This window comes from Sebastes umbrosus, chromosome 2 (genome assembly GCF_015220745.1).
Source record: "Sebastes umbrosus isolate fSebUmb1 chromosome 2, fSebUmb1.pri, whole genome shotgun sequence".
Lineage (NCBI taxonomy): Eukaryota > Metazoa > Chordata > Actinopteri > Perciformes > Sebastidae > Sebastes > Sebastes umbrosus.
In genome coordinates this window covers 32,759,735-32,773,559 of record NC_051270.1, presented here as the reverse complement: position 1 = coordinate 32,773,559, position 13,825 = coordinate 32,759,735, and the positions used below count along the sequence as shown (strand labels likewise).

The following is a 13,825-nucleotide window of genomic DNA, read 5'->3' as shown; positions in this document are numbered from 1 at the left end:
TGAAACCACAGAATGATAGCAAGCTGAGCAAGGTAATTCAGATGAAACAACCAGGAGAGTTAGCATGTCATCCAGTATAGCTAATGACCATGCTTTTGTAAGACTAAATTGTGAAAGTAGCTGGATTTTTGTGATTTTGGTTAAAAAAAAAATAGCCCTAACTACTGCATGGACAGGGCCTGCCTGGGATTTGAACTAATTTTCCTAAAACAAATTATTTGTCAAACCTCCCATTTGACTGTGTTGCAGCCTGTGCAGAAGTTTGATAGTTGCTTGTTTGGATTTTCATCTTGGATTTGGTTTTAAGTTGTGCTGTACAATAATTCATTGACTTCACTGCAGGTTAGCACCTTGTATGGCAGCCTCTGCCATGTGTATGAATGTGTGTGTGAATGGGGGAATGAATGTTGACATGTAGTGTAAAGTGCTTTGAGTGGTCGGAAGACTATAAAGGCGCTATATAAATACAAGTCCAGTCCATCTATTAATTTTGATAAGTCTAAATATAATCCTGCAATGAAAATAATTGAATATGTGGTTTGCGTGAGAACATCAAATCTAAAAAGATTAACTTTGCTTGCAGTACACACATGCATGTAATGCTTTTTTCACACTGCCTTTTTAAAGGATCTGTCTCACTTGGATTCCTTATATTTTTTCCCATGCAGTGCCACTGCTAATCAGTTAAGGTAAGATAAGATGGAACTGTATTTATCCCGAGGGAAATTTTTATGCAGCAGTTGCAGTACAAAGTAGTGCAAATATAAAATATTAATTCACTATCAATAAAGGTGCAAAGTTGTCTATAATAACACGTGATTTTATAGAAATTAACTTTACCAATTAACTCAACTTTATGCCCAAGTTCATACCTGTAAGGGCTCTCTAGAAGACTCTCTGGTGGGAAGAAATTTTGAGTGTTTGAAAATGTACCTACAGTATAATATTATTATTTTGAACATCACTGGGAAATACTCTTCTTTTAAGGACAACCTGACAAGTTGTCAGAGGGAGACATCAACAATGTACCATACAGATCAGCTCTAAATATGTCTAATAAATGTGTGCACTCCAAATATGCATCATCACTGATCCATTTGACAAGATTACTACCCAGTCCAACCAAACCCCAGTAATGCACACAAAAAACTGTGATACACAGAAACGAGGGTGGTGAAGATTAAATAGTAAGCTACAGTATTACTGGGGAAGTGAGCAGATCCAGCAGGGAATAGCTGGTGCCAATACAGAATCCCTTCTGGAATAACAGCCAAAATTAAATATTTGTCCCCATAGAGGACGGTGAAATGAGGTCTGTGTTTTACAGCTGCCTTTTAAACTGGGACACATACTGTACTGTAGAGGTCCAATTGACAGGCTGGCAATAAACAGATCAATGCAACAGACTGGAAAGATGTGCATGAGCGAGCATATGATAGATATCCAACTTATTGCTAGCTAGCCAAACTGTCCTGCCATATGAGCGGAATGCTCTTATATAAACTTTATAATAAACCAATTAAATGGGAAAAAAACAAGCATATGGAGGCACGTGGATGTAGAATGACAGCAGCATTAGTATTGTAGTTTTTTTTCTTTGTGATCTCATCAACAGAGTGGCTCCTCTGAAATAGGTCAAATTCACAACACATTAACCTTCACCCACATATGGGAATACTGTCATTTCAAATGTGGCTTAACAAGCTCGCACATGTGTGCAAAGGCGATTACAGTTTCTCTCTCTCTTTCTCTTCTGTGTGTGTGCACATTTTTCAAGTGCAGGTAGGTATATCTTTTTTTTTTCTTGATTGAAACAGAAAACTAAGAAAGACAATATTGAAGAGACACTGGAGAGATTATCCCAGATTTGCAGGAGTGCATATGGTAGTTGTAACCACAGGGAGGTGACGAGCACCATCTCTTTCCTCATCTCACCTGTCAGATTTTGAACAATACACAGTCAGTCGCCATCTCCCCACACCGGCTTGATTTCTGTGCTATAGTTGTGGTTTAACTTGCTTACTGTGTTAGAAAAAACCCATTGGAAGTCTTTCCTCACGGCGGCTGCTCTGAACAAACAGGAACATCTGGAGTTTCCCTGCCCCCACTTTAAAGCTGGCAAAGGTGCCCGGATTGCTGCAATCTGTTTGTCTCTCACAGATTTGCTCTTCTTTGTATCCTGCCCGTGATAATAGACTGAGACATCATTCATTCGTGTTGAAGAAGCAACAAAAGCAGAAAAATCTTTTGGCCCAATTAGCCGTCTTAATGACGTCAGGAAGAAGCTCTATCTTGGTATGCTCTCGTAAATTTGTATTCCTGTCCTCCTCTCTGGCTACTCAATTTATCCTCCAGCATCAACAAACCACAACTCTTGGAGTGCAAGTACACGTTATTCCATGGACCCACCTTCAATGTGACTCAACTAGTCCATTAAATAGTGAGTAACCATAAAGAGATTACAGAGAACTGACCTGGTTGCTCTAATATGATATTGACGTGTATGAGGTTCCTGTACAAGGACATTCGTTATCTCATTGCCCCGGGTAACTGTATCAGACAAATGGCCCTATAATATCCTTTCGCTGCTGGCATCCGGCATCTGCACCTTCTGTCAGCCAGTTAGTTAATACGTATGGTCCATAGCAACACATCTCAGCAACGACTGGACAGACTGGCTAGACATTTGCTGTGAAAATTCAAGGTCACCCGCTGATGATTCCTGACGTTTCTGGTGACTCCCTGACTTTTTCTGTAGCACCAACATTTGACCAAAATGTCCACCTGAACACAAGAAAAAAATTGAAATCTAGAAAACAGATCATTCGATTTACTCATTCACGCTCCCCAGAGGATGAATTCCTTCAATAATGGATACTCAGTTTCATCTCGCACCACTCTTGTGCCGAGATGTCAACACAATATATACTGTATCTCATTATTTTATATTGCATAACATTTACTGTTCACAAAGAGATAGACCAATCTGTTAGTATAATCCTGAGAACAAACTTTACATTTTTAGTCCCATTGGTAAGGCCCTAACAATAAATAAATGACAGTATATAATTTGTTCCTCCAACACTTTCATGCTGTCTGATGTAAGGAACCAATTTGGTGCCCAAGACAAGATTTTAGCTGGTGCCTCTCCACCTGTTCTTAAGGTGGTTCTTAAGCAGTGTTATTTTTGTGCATACAGGATTGACATATAGCCTTTTAACCTGCTTATAATATAGTTACCATATTGACCTTGATTATGAGACAAAAAAAGAAATCCGACCAGAATGCACCAGTAACAGTAACACATTGATATATCTTTTAAATGAAATTGACTTGTTTGAATACACCAAAAATGTAACTGCAGCCTACTGGTAGTACTATTTCTAACATAATTTACCCATCTAAAAGGGAAAAATAGAACCAGGTTATAATTTAGTTACACCCTGCCTGTCTCATTGATCACCATAATCTTAAAATTGGAACTATGCTCCTCCTCAGTTCTTGGTTTACTTGGCTTACTTTCAACCCTCTGACAATGATGGTGGATCATCTGACTGGCATTAGCATTACGGAATTTTGAAGGCCGTTGCGGGTTTCGTTTTTTAATATAGTGGACATACAGTGGTATCATATAAATCTTGAGATTGCGATGAATCCGTTGATAGCAAACATGTCTCGGTAGCTTACTGGGAAAGGGGCTAAGTATCGCTCCAAAGTAGAGCTGTCTTTACCACGAGGTCCGCGACACCTCGGTGGCAAACGTCAGTGTTAGCCAGGATGTTTGTGTCCCCTCTGGCACAGCGTGTGATGCGTGTATGCCGGCGCTGTATGCAGCATCAACGAATCACCAGGGAGGCTTTAGACTGTTATTCTTTGTGCAAACTCCTTTACTTTTGTGTTATTACTACAGTTGCTCTCATATTTATTATACTGTAACCTGTGGTTGTAAGTCAATATTTCATTTCAGTACAATCTTGTGTTTGTTAACCTATGTTGTAATAATCAAAGTGCTATGTCAAAAATGAAAGCAAAGTATTGTTTGCTTTATGTTGATGTATTTTTTGGCAACAAGATGACGAACTTTTGATTTAATTTTCTGTTGGAAATTGGGTTGATGAATATTAGCTCTTTCTGTTTCAAATTGTATTTATTAATTTTATTGTGAAGGGTTGAATCCTCATAATACAAGACATCCAGATAAGTATACTTTCTTTTTCCTTTTTTTAAAGCAAAAAGACATACATCAAAGAACTAAACATCACAGTATACAATATGTGTAAAGTGGGCTAGTTATCAGTTATCAACAGAAGAAAGAGTCCAGTACAGAGTGAGCGAATATTATCTCTCTCTGATTTTGTTCCTTCTTGGATTAATTATCATATTCTTCTATGTCTTTCCAAGCAGTATCACGTCATAAATAATGAGGAAGATCAGTATTCTAGCAGCCCGAGTCCTTCAGACGGCCACTGTCTGGAATGAAGAAGTCCTTGGCCAGGCAGATGGTCTGGCACTTGTCTTGGCTACGTTCTCTGTCTAGGTTTCGCTTTTTCACGCTCACCATCCATCCAATCAATCCTGCGAAGGAAGACAGAGTGAGAGAAAGAGATAGTGAGAGGACATAGCAAAGAGACAAGTGATAGATGGAGGAGGTTATGATACGAAAAGGATGTTCACTCCATCTGGTCGCTGAACTTCAAAGCTTTGTGCCTCATTCGGTTTGGATGAACACGTAGCGTTCCCCGGACATGTGAAAAACTGAGCCAAAAATATACTGAAAAGATCAAACGATTTTAAAATATTAGAGATGACTAGTCTTTGAACCAGTAAATGGTTTGATTGATGGTTTTAATTTAATTTGGAGAAGAGTAACCAGTTGCTGACCCAACGTTATCTCATCCCAACTCCTCATATTGTGCCACTTGGGCAGAAAGCCCCAGCGTAACTACAATGGCGTAGTATCTTGACACAGAAGGTTCGCGTGTAGTCAACGTTGTGAAACGGTCGCGGTTAACATAACACATGGTTAATGTTGTGAAACGGTCGCAGTTAACGTTGTAACACGTGGTTAACATTGTGAAACAGTGGCGGTTAGGTAACAAAGCTACTTGGTTAGGTTTAGAAAAAACATGATGCTTTGGCTTAAAATAAGTCTGATTGCAACGTAAGCTGCGGACGTAACGTCATGTGACTCCATGACGTAGCATCACATGACATAACATCGTCAGTAAAAATCACTCAACTTTTGGTTTCAAATGGGACACGACTGCCGGTCCCCTGAGTAAAAGTACTGTGTTTGTTTGACCCATCCAACAGCTCTCCCTCCCTCACGCCCTCAGCGGACTTTCTCACTCTTTATACCACGTCCGTTGCTCTGAGCATCTAATAATGACGCGGATGGGTTTACATTGGAGTTAGTTGAAAGCCTCTCAGGAGTACAGACGCTTAAGGGCGCCTTGTGTGTCGGTATCAAGAAGCCGAGGGCAACTGCCCAGGCGTCCTGGGAGTGAGACCAGGCTGGCTGCTCAGTCTTTTCCATCTTTCCATGTCGTATCCTCTGATTAGACTTTCTTTTTAGAATTATAAGATGCAAAAATAGGCGTTTTTCACAGCAAATATTTTGACTTGTCATAGTACTGTAGGAAAAGCACAGGTGTTGCCAATAACATTAATGATGTCCCTGTTCTATTCAAGTGTGCCATGACAGTGTGACAGTGAGCCAGCATGCACAATACCAGGACACTGAAATTGAAGCAGCTGAATTAAATTCAGCCATTAATATTGTTTGTTATTTACAACTATGTTTTAACTTACGGTACATACCAAAATGTATTCTGTGACAATTGCTGATTATGCACCAGCGCACTGCAGAGTTTTGCATTGATTAACTTGCTTAAAGGACCCTTTTGGCTCTCAATTCAACTTTAGTGAACATATGGTCACCTAATAAGTGATGAGGGAACAAGATCAACTCTTTGTGCCTCCTGTGTGTGTACACTTAATTATACACAGAGAGCACCAAGACATAAGCACACCTCAGCACACTTGAAATATCTTGTGGAGAAACTGCTCAGCCACTTACAGTTAGGGTAAAGTGTTAGCATGCCCATCAGACAGAGCTACTGTCTGTATTTGACTCACAAGAGGTAATTATAGCCCTGTTTCGATCACAGGAACTTTCTGCCGGAACTAGGAACCTTTTGAGGAACTCATTGCATTTCTACCGCAGGGATCAGGGTGTAACTTAAGTTCCGGGGACACTTTCCGGGGGCTTTTTTACCCCCCAAAAAGGCCCTGGTCTGAAAGTATAGGAACTTTTGGGGTGGAGTTTACAGGGATGACCGTCGCTGATTGGTCAAACACTCACACAACGCCGCTGCTTCAACTCATGTACCGCTTCATTCATAAAACAAGGAAGTACTTAATTAAAGTATCAATTTAAGACCATTTTAGGACGAGGGGAGAACACTCTTTGTTTGATAACAATAAAAGTAAAGTTAGGTTTTACTGTCGGCTTCTCGACGCATTTAAAAAAAGAGAGAAAAATTAAAAAGAGAGAGAGAGATTGCGCAGGTCTTTAGCCCACGGTGGAAAAGCAGGCAACAACTGGCTGAAGAAACCTTTTAGTTCCTTTAAAAGTAGTCCCGGGACTAAAATTGCTAGGAACATCTTGGTGGAAACCAGGCTTATGATGCCAGTCTCCAGTTTCTGGGTTAAATGACCAACGATCCAACCTCCTGCAAGTCGACGTGCTCTGTCCGCAATCACCTTGAAATTTTGAAGCTCAATATATAAACAGATCTGAAATCATAACTGACCGAATGATTAATGATTCCACAGAGCTGTTTCCCTGGTCGTACTTCAGTGATGGTTTGCAATAATCTAATGAAAGTGCTCCCGTGTCTTGGGCTCGGCGCCATTTAGCTTTCTCAATTTCAACCACCGCCAGAGGAATTTAATTTCAGAGCTGATGGGATTTGTGTACTATGACATAAATAAACCTTCTTTAGTCTGTAAAAAGCCTTTAAGCTTTCTCCTTAAGCACAATTTCAATTATCTTTATGTATTATCTTTACTCAAACAGATGTCCACTACGTAAAGAATGGAAACTGTGTTTCAAACTGCAACAACATCGAATGATTACAGCTTTTGTTGCTGTATTAAAAGTAAACTTTAATATATAAAAATATAATCTACAGGTATGAGGAATTGATGTAGTAAATGATAGCTCAATGACATTAGAAGAGATTTGAGGGAATAGCTGTCAGGATAAAGACAAATTAAAGATGAAGCTTAAATGCTTCTTGGACTTTGATATTTTAATCATTTCAATGCTTCAGTTGTGAGTTTTTAGATACTGAAAATATTAATATATTTATCTCCAGACAGTTGAAGTTGGCTCAGTGTGTGTGTGTGTGTGTGTGTGTGTGTGTGTGTGTGTGTGTGTGTGTGTGTGTGTGTGTGTGTGTGTGTGTGTGTGTGTGTGTGTGTGTGTGTGTGTGTGTGTGTGTGTGTGCGTGCGTGCGTGCGTGCGTGCGTGCGTGCGTGCGTGCGTGCGTGCGTGCGTGCGTGCGTGCGTGCGTGCGTGCGTGCGTGCGTGCGTGCGTGCGTGCGTGCGTGCGTGCGTGCGTGCGTGCGTGCGTGCGTGCGTGTGTGCTGCAGGCAGGCAGGTGGTCTGACAGAGGGGAGTTAATCTCTGTCTGGTAAAAGCCTCCTCAGCTCCTCCTCTTTGTCTGTTTTTTTTCTTTGTTTCTTTAAATATTTCATCATCCTTTGTTGGTCTTCCCCTGCCTTTTCTTCCTCTCTCTTCTTATCTCGTCTTCTCTTTCACCTTGAGTCCCTTATTCTCTCTTTAAGACAGTGTGTCTGCCTCCCTTTATCTCTGTTTCTCTTTTGTCACTGTGCCTCACACGTCCTCTTTTGTGTCCCTGTCTTTCCTCTGGACTTTTCCTTCACCTTGAGTTTACATCCCCCCTCTGTCATTCGGGCTGGGAGGCCCACAGCTCACATCATTATGCTCCAAAAAGCACGTGGCAGAAACTCCTTGGGGAAAAGAAAAGGCAAGCACAGGGGAGATTATTAATTTAGACCTTTATTCTGATTTTCGATGACTGACCTTTTAAGTGGAATTGGAAAATATGTGTCTGTGTGTGTGTTACTGTGTGTGAATGTCAAATATTGTATGTGATAGAGAAAAGGATGAAAAAAAAAAAGTATTTTTGAGCACATCAAAATGTCTACGAAATCCACAGTGTATATAGTATATAGTAACTATATTACCTGGTTGACAACACCACTGTCATCAACCTCCTTGTACACTCGGCAATGGATGGATGGATGGATTCCGGGACACCCACTCTTCCATGTGCTTGTGTTCTGATAAGTGCCCTTCAGCTGGGTTGTTGGTTTCCTGTCCTTGGGTATAGTGCGCTCTTTGCACCATTACCGCTACTTAATGGGGCTGGCTTAAGGCCTAAGAGCTGCCATTAGCTGAGCTACTGCATCTCCTGTCATTATCATCGAGTAATACCCTATCATCATCAACATACACTCAAACAGCACTGGCTGCTGTTTCACCAGACTCCTATACATAGCACAAAGACTGTATAAAGAGTAATCCTTAATATAACTGTGTCTACTTTGTTCACTGTTGTTACTAAGATCTTAACAAAGATGGATTCAATGAGTTTCAAGGTCGTGTTACTTTATACGAAGGTTAAACATCAGAGGTGTAGACTTAAGTCACATGACTTGGTCTCGAGTCATACTCGAGTCACAAATGATGACCTTAGACTCGACTTAACAAAATCAAAAAAGTCTTGCAACTTGACTTAGACTTTAACACCAATAACTTGTGACTTCACTTGGACTTGAGCCTTTTGACTTGAAAATACTTGATACGTTCCCACAAGTCCAAAGATTAAAAAGTATGTAATTTAAAAAGTGTGTCATTTATCAATTAATTTTCTGAATCGCTGTTCATTCCCAGCAAGTCAACACTTAATTCCCCAGATCTACTTTGTTTGAACCAATCTGACAGCATCTGATCAAGTTGCAGGAGAGAATCATGAAGAATTAACGTTACCTTACTGAGCGCCAGTCAGTTGGAATAACTGATACCAAAGATAATTTTGTCAGAGTACAAAAACTATGCAGTGGTCAACGAAAAATGTATTGCAGTAGGCCTATGCAAAACGTGTGGGTTGAAAATTACAGACGGAGACGCAAATGGCATTACATTTGGTAAAGATCGCATTATGACTTGTTTAGGACTCAAAACTCAAAGTTTAGGACTTCAGACTTGAGTGCAAAGACTCGAGACTTGCTTGTGACTTGCAAAACAATGGCTTGGTCCCATCTCTATTAAACGTACTACTGGTGGCATTCAACCACTAGCTTTTGAGCGTTGTTTTGTCACTATTTTGAACAATATTACAGCTACAACAATAATTTTGTGCTATTTTCTGCTCTTCTTCTCCACTACACAAGCTACGGCACACCAAGGCAGTGGCTGGCACAGTCTGTATAACAAGACTACAGCCATGCTATCAGCTCAGTGAGGCTGTAGGCTGTTTAGGCACAGCGGTGCTTTAAACTAAGCGCTCACATCAGCATGTCTACAAGCTCACAACGGCAATTTACTATGCTGATGTTTAGCAGGCATAATGTTTACCATGTTCAGCATCTCAGTTTAGCATATTAGCATGCTAACATTTGTAAATTAGCACTTAACACAAAGTGCAGCTGAGGCTGATGGGAATGTCATTAGTTTTGCAGGTATTTGGTCATAAACCAAAATACTGGACATTTTACCTGATCATGGCGCTGAATGAAAAGTCAGAGGATCACTTGTTAAAGTTGTTAAAGTCATTCAAATTCATCCCCTAGGAACCTTGAATGTCTGTATCAATTCATCTAATAGTTGTCAACGTATTTTACTCTGAACCACAAATGTCAGGAGGTCACTAAAGTCAATGGGATGCATCACATGACTTTAGTGAATGCCTGACTGATAGATCGACATAACATACGGAGATCACCTTTAAGCATTACAATACATCATGGCCTATCAGCATTGACTGTTTTATTATCATTACTTGAATCACTAAATGAAGCACCTGCCTCACCATTCAAGTTGTCAAACATTAAGCACATAGCTGACCTTTGAAACTACTCTGTGTGCCATCAGTGGTTGCAATGGAACCAATAATATACCTGCACAATTTCCTACACAGCATGCAGTAAAACAATTGCACCTGCAGTGCTCCACTGTGACTTTTTAAGAGACATTGTGTGGGTATGCGTCCAGTTTAAAGGCTTTGTAATACAGGGGAATATACTGTAGTTTTGCAGATGTGACATGTGGAGTTCGTAGCACCACACCCACCCTCCACCTGCCAGTTGAGTGCATGAGCTATTGTTGGTTGAAGGGCTGACATGAATAGTACCTGACCTTACTGATCACTTTAATGTGATGTATTACGGTTGAGCCTTTCTGGTGTGTTTGTGTGTCTTCTTAATTGTTTGAGAAACTCCAGAAATGATATAATAGACAGTAATGGGCCAGATAATAGCGACTGAGTGAGTTCCAAGAGCTCATGTGACCTCTCTTTTCAACTGATTGAAATGAGTGCAGGCTCAATAAAAGAGTACCTTTCCAACATTCCTGAACTGGTCATCTGGAAAATCCGCTGCTGGAGCAGGTGTGTTAAATCTATTCAGTTCTGTTTTATTTTATTCCATTTGCCACTTGCTCACAGCTGCTACCGCCTGCAGCGTTGGCTGTGCCTTTTGTTCACTGTGTGTGTGTGTATGTGATGCTGTAAGCAACCATTGCATGCATGGCTGTCTGCATCAGGCATTATACTTCAGTTTCAGCTGATTTTTTGTGGAGTATAAGATTTGGTCTATAAGTGGGCTCATTTCATAGAAACTTGTAAGTGTGCCTCACAATGAGGTGCCAACTTCTGTGTACGTTATGACATCATGTCCGACCGAGCCTCTGTTCCACTAGCTTCAATGTCATCTCTCATTCAGCATTTCTTTCTTTGGTCTTTCTGGACAAATGCAGCATGTTCCTGGGATTTACTTTGAATATTCAGAAGACAACTCAGCCTGTCATTACTGCAAATTTAGACAATGCATATTGATATTTGATAATGAAATAAACTTCACTTGTAAACTTGTAAGTAAATGTGACTATGTGGGATAGGGTTAGGATGCTGACTGCCAGCTGATAGCTAGTAAAATGCCAATACTTTCCTCTAATAATCTGCAACTTCACAGCCCACAAAAAGCCTTTTATGACCACAGGCGTCCCATCAGGCATCACCATAGCAGTGTAGAAAATATTCTAGCGCTTTCAGCCAAGCTGTGACACTTCCTGTGTAAGCTCCCACTTCACGCTGAGAGAACATTTGGCCAAAAGAACCAATGGGATATCTGGTTTTTTGTGATATGTACTCCTCGCAGAGATGGGAAGTCATCATAAATGACTGTACAGTGTCACTGCCAAGGGAGAGGAAGACATGGTGGCTTGACAGGCTTCACTGTGTCTGAGTGACACGCAGTCGCCCTGCGGATTTCCCTTTTGTATCTATTCAATGTGAGCTCAGATGGCCCTACTTCCTTATTTGGCACTAACATTGAGAAAATCTTGATTGGAATAGTTTAACCCATTGATTTGAGCTGGTGGTGTTTGAATGGCCTTTTATGGTTCATAATGAGTCAGTATGCTGCCATTGACCGTGTATAGTTTGAGAGGAGAGAGGACGTTGGACTGCAGCTGGGAGGATGGAGGAGCACAGCCAAGTGATGTTGCTACTATTCCTATTTTATTCAGTAGTTTGTTGCAGTTTGACAGCTAGTTTTATATTTTGTTGGTTGTTTTTACCCGAGACACAAATGTTTGCTGCTTTTAGGATATCGGAAAGAGGGTTAAAACCTCAAAGAGAGAGGAGGAAAGAGAAAGATTGAGTGTGCACAGAGCAGCAGCAGCAATGTCTTGAAGCAAGACGTTAAAAAAAACAACTCAATAAACACACTCTTCTCTCTGGAGAGGTCTGCCTCGCAGCCATGAAAGCTACTACAGTAAATGTGTACTGCTGCAAACAGACAACACATGGTCAGAAATGGATGCGGGCACCTAAATGGACACACATGTACATAAAAGACAAGTATACTACACACATATACACACCAAGCCAAGAGGCCAAGACAAACCTCCCTCACAGTGAACCTGCAGGGCTCCACCCACATTTCAAACACACAGACAACCATCAGGGGATGCAATTTTCACTATAACACCTGCCTCTGTGTATTGATCTGACCAGGGCCGATTCAGAAAGTGTCTGTGGTGATAGAGCAGAGGCTTCAGGGCTGGTCAGTGAGAAAAAGGCAGGGATTTAGGTCCTGGAGTCCCTCACACAATTATCTACATTTCAATAGGATGATTTACTGGTTTCCAAATAATATTCTTTCAGTGGAAATAGCACATATTCCCCTTGCAAGGATGTTTAGTCAGTGTTTTGTTTTATAAAATGTAATTATTGTTCCTGATGGAGTCATGTAGTTAAATAGGAACAAACACTGATGCTCAAATTAACTTCAGTTATTTCAAGTGTTGCTTGCACCTTGTTGACACTGTACATCTCACACCAGGGTAACATAATGATGTTAATATGTGGGTCAATATCTTATTAATTACTTTAGTCCTTAAGTCACACACAGCTCCTATGTGTTATAATAACTAGAACGATATAAATAGACTTTGAAGAGGCATTATTCTAATTTATAAATACTTTCACATGCTTGTAAAGATCAATTTAACAACATTCATTGTTGATAACACTTTATTGGTAAGTAAATAGCTGATCATAAAAACTATTTTTTGAGAGCACAATTAAGTAATTACAGTTTATAACAGAACATAAAATCACAGCCGTGTTTTATTAGATTGTGTGAGAAGATCTTTTTGAGCAAAATGTGGGAACAAAATACAAAATGTGAAAGCTTTACCTCTCCTATAAATACATAATAACTAACTTTAATGATCATTTCAGTTAACTAACAGCTAAATTTGTATCATTAAATGCTGGGGAAAACAGTTATGTCCCTACTTTTATATTAATAAGATTGTTCAAAGGATGGGAGGATACATTTTTATTCCACTATGTATGGCACCAAAAATGAAACAGGCTCAAAAACAAGCTATTGAATTCATGAATATAGCTACATTACAGTAAGCTGTATGTGTAAAATACAGACACAGAAGAGTTAGATGACATTTTATTTTAGCTTAGAGACAACTGTTGATTGTACAACTCCTTAGAGTGGTGTAGGGATGACATATTTTTGTAGGCCAATCAGGAAGATAGCATCACCCTGGGTTCCCTTAACAAAAAGTCAATGGGATTTTTCCATTGGGTTTATGATTATTGCAGAAAATAAGCTCTGTGGCAAACAAACGTTTGATACTTGCACGTTTTGTTCCATAATATAATCTCAACAAATGAACACCACTTTTATGATTTTTGAAGCATGAATGCAGTCGGCAGAAGTAAAACGCTAACGTTAGGCTATAAACAAACTACACCACGGTCGCATGAGCGTGAGTATACACTACAAGGCTGTAAAGGCGGACGAGTTGTCGTGATGACATTTAGTAGTCTCATTTAGACACTTGTTAGCAACCGCCTTTTTTAAGACACGTTAAAGCTTCAAAAATCACAGGTGGGATATTTACTGACGTATTTTATATCGTAGAACAAAACTTTAAAATCTCTTCAGCTTGTGTTAACCACAGACCTTATTTCAGGCATCTGACTAA

The 13,825-nt window shown here is 40.1% G+C and overlaps 1 protein-coding gene across 2 annotated transcripts in view; it reads left to right on the top strand.

Moving 5' to 3' along the window:
* The window catches only part of coro2ba (coronin, actin binding protein, 2Ba), a 60,389-nt gene that overhangs the window by 17,615 nt on the left and 28,949 nt on the right, over window positions 1–13,825 (top strand). The gene's annotated exons all lie outside the window — the stretch shown is intronic.